Genomic DNA, 9,535 nt, shown 5'->3' with positions numbered 1-9,535 from the left:
AAATAAGATTGTGTTTCTTTCAAATAATCAAATATGATAGTGTTTTATTCAAATTTTCAAATACGATTGTGTTTCATTCAAATATTCAAATATGATTGTGTTTCATTCAAATTTTCAATTAGGATTGTGTGTCATTCAAATATTCAAATGTGATAGTGTTTCATTCAAATTTTCAAATAAGATTGTGTTTCTTTCAAATATTCAACCATTGTAGTGTTTCATTTAAATTTTCAAATATGATTGTGTTCCTTTCAAATATTCAAATATTGTAGTGTTTCATTTATATCTTTGAAAAACATTGTTTATCATGAAAAAATACTCAAATATTGTAGCGTTTCATTCAAATATTTAAAATTGATAGTGTTTCATTCAATTATTCAAATATGATTGTGCTTCATCCAAATCGTCAAATATGATTGTGTTTCTTTCAAATATTCAAATATGATAGTGTTTTAATCAAATCATTAAATAAGATTGTGATTCATTCAATTATTCAAATATGATTGTGTTTCATTAAAATTTTCAAACATGATAGTGTTTCATTCAAATTTTTAAATATGATAGTGTTTCGTTCAAATTTTCTAATATGAATGTGTTTCATTCAATTATTCAAATATGATTGTGTTTCAAGGAAGTTTTTAAATATGATTGTGTTCCTTTCAAATATTCAAATATTGTAGTGTTTCATTTAAATCTTTGAAAATGATTGTTTATCATTAAAAAATATTCAAATATTGTAGCGTTTCATTCAAATTTTTAAAATTGATTGTGTTTCATTTAAATTTACAAAAATGATAGTGTTTCATTCAATTATTCAAATATGATTGTGTTTCATCCAAATCGTCAAATATGATTGTATTTATTTCAAATATTCAAATATGAGAGTGTTTCAATCAAATATTTAAATAAGATTGTGATTCATTCAATTATTCAAACATGATTGTGTTTCAATCAAATTTTCGAATATGATTGTTTTTCATTCAAATAATAAAATATGAAAGTGCTTCATTCAAGTTTTCAAATATGATTGTTTTTCATTATAATATTCAAATATGATAAAGTTTCATTCTATTTTTCAAATATGATTGTGTTTCTTTCAAATATTCAAATATGATAGTGTTTCTTTCAAATATTCAAATATTGTAGTGTTTCATTCAAGTTTTTAAAAACGATTGTGTATCATTCAAATGTTCAAATTTTTTAGTGTTTCATTCAACCATTCAAATATTGTAGTGTTTCATTCAAATTTTCAAATATGATTGTGTTTCATTCAAATTTTTAATTAGGATTGTGTGTCATTCAAATATTCAGATATGATTGTGTTTCATTCAAGTATGCATATATGATAGTGTTTCGTTCAAATTTTCAATTGTGATTGTGTTTCATTCAGTTATTCAAATATGATAGTGTTTCATTCAAATTTTCAAATATGACTGTGTTTCTTTCAAATATTCAAATATTGTAGTGTTTCATTCAAGTTTTCAAAAACGATAGTGTATCATTCAAATTTTCAAATATTGTAGCGTTTCGTTCAAAATTTCAAAAATGATTGTAGTTCATTCATAATTTCAAATATGATTGTGTTTCGCTCAAATACTCAAATATGATAGTGTTTCATTCAAAATTTCAAAAATGATCGTTTTTCATTCAAATTTTCATATATGATTGTGTTTCATTCAATTATTCAAAAGTAGTGGGTAAAACAGGGATACCAACGACCAGTAAAATTTGACCCTTTCTCCTAATGCTAATCGCGCATATCAAATCGGACCAAATTTTACTGCTTGTTGCTATCCCTGTTTTATCCACTACTACATATTCACTCTAAGTCTAGCATTAAATTATGAAATAACTTAATTCTAGAAAATAATAATAAGTTCGTTTGCAAATTCGCCAATGCACACTCATCCAAAATCTATCATTTCCTGTCTCACTTAGTATCGAGTAAATTATGCTTGTAACAACCAGTAGCTTGTAACAACCAGTAGCTTGTAACAACCACTAGCATGGTAACAACCAGTAGCTCAAAACAACCAATTCCTTGTAACAACCAGTAGCACGGTAACAATCAGTAGCTTGTAACAAGCAACAGCTCGTAAGAAAAATAAAGCATTGAAACAACCAGTAGCTTGTAATTCCAGTAACTAATCTTCATTCCGATTGGCTGGTCAGTAACGCGTAAGAGGTTACTTCATAAAGAATGTTCTAGAATTTTTCTCCATGTGGGGACCTTTATTCTCCACGGCAATTTTTGGTCATTCACCATGGCCGTCGCTTGGCTACACAAAAAAGCTATCTTTTGAACAATAACCTTTATTAAACAAGCATAATTAAGGCATACGAACTAAATAGCAAAACTTATGGATTTAAAACATTTGGATTTTTAGCATTAACTCGAGAACTGAGAAAGGTATCAAACTCAAACTTTGTGTATGGATAATTATTTGCTGGGCGCACACTCTGTATGAAAATGAGGTCTGTACGCCAAGAAGGTGGAGTGGGGCTACCTTTTTAATTCTATGACCAATCTTTATACGTGGGGGAATTTTTCAAAAGTGAATAGCTCCACAACTGTTGGTTCAAAATTGAGCAAACTTGGCATGGACTACCACAGGCCTATATTATAAGACATGCAAGAAGAAGGAACTAAATCGGACGGATACTTTTTAAGGTAATGTGATTTAAATTTCAGATTCCAACAAAATTTAGAAATGAATGTTATCTTCTCTTCCAAATAAATCTTCAAATATAAGTTCTACGACTCCGGTGTTATGGTCATTGACGTAAATGCCGGAATGATAAACTCGAAAATCCCTCTTTGAGTATTCGCCAGACTCGCGGAGAAAAACTAAAGCTATTTTAAGCGTTTCACGTAATTTTCTTTCAGTTAATTTTTTGTGCGTAATTTGCAAACTGCTTCACAGATCGTTGTGGTAATTCACATTCAGTCTGAGTTATAGTCTGACTTATGTACTATTTGTGGTTGCTATATATGAAAGAAAGTTAATTTTACATATTTTTGTCATTTCAAAAAATTAGTTTTTTTTTCAAAAAACAAAAAATTTATAAAATTTCAAAGTAAGAGCGAAATCCCTTTTTAAAAGCGAATCACTCTTTAAGAGCAAAATCGCCCCTATCGGAGTGATGCCCCCGTACAAAATCACTATTTATCGCGCTTAAAGAGTGATTTCCCTCTATTTTAAATAACTTTTAAAATTATCTAAATTTTTTAACAAATTTTTATTTTTTTATTTTTCTATATATTTTTTTAAATTATCTATACACTTCAATAAATTTATATTGCGTTTTCTATATTTAATCCTTTATTAATAAGAAATGATACAAAATTATAATATTTACGCGAACAACTTTCCCCAGTTTGGGTAATAGCTCTTCGAAGATTTAAATTTCTACTAAATCCTCTAGTTAATTCTACACCTGGATAGTGTTTCTTTACATGAGCTCTTATCCCACCATATCTCACAACAGAAGGACAATATAGACAATTAACTTTAGCTGAAGTACAATTTCAACAATTATACTTAGTCTCATCAAAATCAGTTAGTGGTTTTACAGAGTTACATTTATTACAATTTCTAGTTAAGACTTTGGTGTTAAAGTTAGAGTTAGAGTTATAGTTAGAGTTAATGCTAGAGTTAGAATTAGAGCTAATGCTAGAGTTAGAGTTAGAGTTATAGTTAGAGTTAATGCTAGAATTAGAGTTAATGCTAGAGCTAGAGCTAGAGCTTGAGCTTGAGTTAGAGCTAGAGTTAGAGCTAAAGCTAGAGTTAAAGTTAGAGTTAATACTAGAGCTAGAGTTATATCCAGATTCATCTTTAAAAGAACAATCAGTTTTCATCGGCGAATTTGCAAAACAATTTCGTTGAGCAAGGTCCTTGATACAAATACCACTTAATCTTTTATCACCACATTCACATTTACTAATTTTATCTTCATGATATATCGAAAAATGAAAAACTAAATTAAAAGGGAGTCCGCATTTATGTTTACACTATAAACATTTTATAACCATTTATAATTGGCCAAACTTCAATTACACCCAACATATTTACCCAAGATTTCAATTACATCTTTAGTATTATCTCTAGACGCGACACGCTCTGTTAAATATTTCTTCCCCGTCGTATTGATTGTATTAGTTTTATATCTTCTATCTAAAATCACTTCAAGGTCTGATTCCTTTTTATCTCTAACAAAATTTCACCCCTAAATTCTTCCTTATTTCCATAGAGTCTGTTTAAATACCTTCGTCCCTCTTTATTTAAAATTCCAGTCTCTTTATTTAGCCAATATCTCAATTAAATCTTTAGTATTATCTTTAGACAGGATATAATTAGCTAAATATTCCTTCCCTGTCGTATTGAATGTATTGGTTTTTATATCTTCTATCTAAAATCTCTTTAAGGTCTAATTCTTTCTTTATCTCTAACAAATTTATAATTAATTCTTTAATTTCTTCATTTTTTTCATATAGTTTACTTAAATATTTTTGTCTCTTTCTATTTAAAGTTCCCATCTCTTCATCTATATGTTCTTCTTGTAGCTTTTCTATTGTATTAGCAAAGCTAATTCGTAGATCATCTGCGAACGAACTTTGTTCGTTGTTCTCCAACGAGCTTTGCTCATGAATCTCCAACATGCTTTGCAGATCTTCTCCGTAACCATAATTAAGTAATCCACTTGGTCTATTTATCATACTAATTGCACCCATTGCTACAACCCCAGCAGTTTTTACTATTGTATTGGGATATATATAATTATAGATCATAAAAGCCGGTATTCCTAAAATAGTTGATATTAATCTAAAACCATCCGCCTTAACTTTTTCTGGTGTTAAAACATCATTCTGTATTTTAAAACCTTTTAATTTAAGAAGTTATTAAAGTAGAACTGATAATTATCATGATTAATAGTATTTCTATCTGTAGCATTTATCATGAGTGGTTTCATATATGCTATAAGTTTATTTTTATCTTCACTAATTTATCTTTTAAACTAAGAGCTTTTAAATCAAGGAAACCAACTCTCGAGTCATATATCATAGTTCTGTTCTTATCAATAATAATAAAAGTATTCTCTTTCCTATTATATTTAATTATACCATAACGAAGTTCATCTGACATTCCATCTGTACAATTATAATAGTTACTATTTAACTCAATATTGTTCCACTGATCTGGGATCCACTGATCTTTCAGTTAAATTTCTACTAAATCCTCTAGGTAATTCTACATCTATATGTTGTTTATTTAAGTGAGCTCTTATCCCATCATATCTCACAACAAAAGGACAATATAGACAATTAACTTTAGCTGAAGTACAATTTCTACAAGTATACCTACTCATATCAAAATCAGTTAGTGGTTTTACAGAGTTACATTTATTACAACTTCTAGTTAAGACTTTGGTGTTAAAGTAACAGTTAGAGTTAGAGCTATAGCTAGAGTTAGAGCTAATGCTAGAGTTAGAGTTAGAGTTAGAGTTATAGTTAGAGTTAATGCTAAAATTAGAGTTAATGCTAGAGCTAGAGCTAGAGCTTGAGCTAGATCTAGAGCTAGAGTTATAGTTAGAACTAGAGTTAGAGTTAGAGTTAGAGTTAGAGCTAGAGTTAAAGTTAGAGTTAATACGAGAGCTAGAGTTATATCCAGATTCAACTTTAAAAGAACAATCAGTTTTCATCAGCGAAGCAAGTTCCTTGATACAAATTCCACTTATCTCTAACAAAATTTATAATTTCACCTCTAAATTTTCATTATTTCCATATAGTCTGTTTAAATACCTTCGTCCCTCTTTATTTAAAATTCCAGTCTCTTTATTTATATATTCTCCTTGTAGCTGCTTTTCTTCCCCATATCCAAAGTTAACCCATGTACTTGCTCTATTTAATATATTACTTGCACTCGTTGCCACATGTCCAGCAGTTTTTAATGGTGTATCAGGACTCATATAATTATATATCATAAAACATGTACCTATAATGCCTAAAATAGTTGATGCTAACCTAAAACCATCTGATTTAACCATTTCTTGTGTTAAAACTTCATTCTGTATTTTAATACCTTCTAATGTAGGAAGTTTATTGAAATAGAACTGATAATTTTCATGATTAATAGGATTTCTATCTTTAGCATTTATCATGAGTGGTTTCATATATGCTATAAGTTTATTTTTGTGTTCACTTTCTAATTTTTTTTTTAAACTAATAATTTTTAAGCAAAGGAAAACCATCTTTCGAGTCATATGTCATAAAACTATTCTTATCAATAATAATAAAAGTATTCTCTTTCCTATTATATTTAATTATACTGTAGCGAAGTTCATCTGACATTCCATCTGTACAATTATAATAGTTACTATTTAACTCAATAATTATTTTACTGAGGTTATGTTCACATTTATATATTTCATTAAAAATTTTAAATAGATCAGCTCCGTTATAAGTTGTTAAATAAATAGTATCAGAACTCATTCTTGCTGTATTAATTATTTGTGCTGGTTTATGACGCATTACAGTCATTTGAATATTATAATGTCTTCCTTCTGTGAAATAATAAGCTATATCTTTATTTAACTTATCACCCATATCATCAAGAACAATTACACTGTCTTTGAATTTAGACTTATTTTTTGATGTGATCATATTTATATCGCATGTATTAAATCCAATATAAAACTCACCAGTCTCAGGATCTATCCAATCTCTATCATCTTTACATACTATGATTATATTTTTAGCTTGATCAGTGAACGAACTTTGTTCGTAGTTTACCAAATTGCTTCCCTCATCGTGGTTTTGGTTTTGGTTTTCGTCTTGGTTCAGATCTTGGTCTAAGTATAACTTAAACTATTGTCTAATATAATATGTTTTGCCTGTATCCGTTCCACCATAAACAATAGTATGTAATGGTGACTTTTCATATTCAAATCTAACTAGACTCCTATTTATAAATCCACCAAAGCTTTCTTCTAGTTTTGTATTTTTACTTGGTATTGAATCATATTTTATATAACAAATTCCAATGAAAAAACTGAAAATTATAACTGCGCTACACGTCTCCATTTTTATACCTATTAAAAATGCTTATCCTAACTTTTGAGGAATTCAATAATAAATTTAATATTGATAATAATGCTATGAGTGATGTCTTAATAAAAGATATAGGAAAAGACATAAGTCTAAAACCAATTGAATTAGTAATGAGAGATCAGACTCTAGATAACACAAAGGAATCTAACTTCAACTTTATTGTAAATCTACATCCAACTGATGGTACACATTGGGTTTTAGTTATAAGAAGAGAAGGTGGTCCTGTGTATTACTTTGATAGTTTTGGTGTTGAGACCCCACCATTATTTTTAGAAGAATATGTTGATCTAGGCTCTAATGAGAGAATAAAACAATATGATGAAACTTATTGTGGGGCTCATTGTTTATATATGATCTATCTTATTGATAGAGGGTTTAGAATTAACAATGCTTTGAATATTCTAGTTAACCAGTGTAAATATCCAGGAATATATGTGAGTGTTTTTGTTTAAGTTGTAGTAAAGATCTACGAAGTATTTTAGCTAATAATGATAATGTTAATGATAATGATAAGGATAATGATAATGATAAAGAGAATTATAATGTTAAAGATAATGTTAGTGATAAAGGTAATGATCTACGAAGTAGCTTTACTAATAATGATAATGGTAATGATAATGTTAATGATAATGATAATGTTATTGATCTAGGAAGTAGCTTTGCTAATAATGTTAATGATAATGATAATGATCTACGAAGTAGCTTTGCTAATAATGATAATGTTAATGATAATGATAATGTTAAGGATAATGGTAATGTTAATGATAATGATAATTGGAATGATAATTTTATATATCTATTTCATGATAGGGTAAACCTATCAAAGGGGTAAACCTAACAACAAAAGGGGTACCCCATCAAAGGGGTTAACCTAACATTAAAGAATGTCTTAGTAACAATATCTCTGTTAATATAAATGAAGATCTACAATCATGGCTAAATGATGATAATATAATTACTGAACCTACACTCCCAGAGAACTTTAGATGTATAATAACTGGTCCTAGTGAATGCGGTAAGACATTCTTATTAAAAAAACTAATTCTGGCTAGAATATCCTTTGATAAGCTATACATCATTGGTCCTACTGGTGATCAATATGTAGGTGTAAATAGTTATAATCGACGAAGTCGCAACTCTGTTGACGATAAAGCAGATGTTGAGTTTGTTAAAGATATAAAAGATTTATTCTTTCCCGATCAACTACCAAAAGACCTAAAGAAAGTAATGATATCCGATGATGTTAAAGCCAAAGAACCAGTTTTTAATGAAAACTTTTGTAGGGGTAGACCTAATAATTGTAATATGATATATCTTAATCAAAATCTATTCACAATAGATAAACAGAGTGTTAGAGAGAATTGTAATCTATTTATTTTATTTGAAGAAAGAGGTAAAGTTCTCATATCTATATATCAAGATTTTTTTCTAATATTGTTGAACTTAGTTATAATGATTTTGCTAATATATGTAATAAGGTATGGAAAGTGCCTTATAATTACATTGTCATTGATATAACTAAATATAAAAATATTAATGGTAAACTAAGAAATAATTGGGATCGGAGAGTTTTGTAGTTTAGTTCAAGTTTAAGTTTATATCTACACCAGATGCAAAGTAAAAAATAACACATCACCATTAAAGTCTATAGGTCTTCCATGCTCATCTTTATTATGAAACTCTAAATATTCTATTCTATCTTTAGTTACATTTTGATACAAGATATTAGTTGGTATAATATTTATCAAGTAACCTGGTGGTTCTGTTTGAGTAAAAATATATAGTATGTCTGTGTTATTCCCATTATCTTTAACACCAGAAATCACATTACAATGAAAATTAATAGTACTAAAACCCATAATATCAACAATTTTCTGAGATGTATATTTACCTTGTTCATATACTATTTTTCTAAAGCCCAGTAATGAGGCTATTGAGTTTTCTATGTCAAAGTTAATTGCAACTTTTTTTTTCCATTAAACTTTGCATTGTATTCTTATCAGATTCTATTATAACATTATCATTAATTTCTTCTTTCATTAATTCTGCTATTTCGAATAACTCATATGCTCCTGGTATAATAGCTAAAATAGGGGTATCTGACCATGTTTCACCCTTGATATCATATATGAATTGATTGTTCCTTCTATTCACATTAAACACCGAATTATAAACCGATAATCCAATTTAGTCTAACTTTGATGAGTTAAGTCTAGGTTCACTAAAGTTAAACTTTTCTGTTGGCTTTATCATTCTAAAGTTAAGTGTATGCTCTTCTTTAGTTTTACTTAGAGTTGCATTTATCTTTCGTAGTTCATATAAGATTAACGAAGTTATTTTTCCCGTGATTAAACTGTCAGTCATTTTATTATATTCAAATATTAGATTATATTTATGGTGAAACATGGGCGAAGCCCCATAGTTATA

This window comes from Convolutriloba macropyga, chromosome 15, assembly GCF_964194025.1.
Source record: "Convolutriloba macropyga chromosome 15, txConMacr16.3, whole genome shotgun sequence".
Lineage (NCBI taxonomy): Eukaryota > Metazoa > Xenacoelomorpha > Acoela > Convolutidae > Convolutriloba > Convolutriloba macropyga.
Note: the sequence above shows the minus strand (reverse complement) of the source record.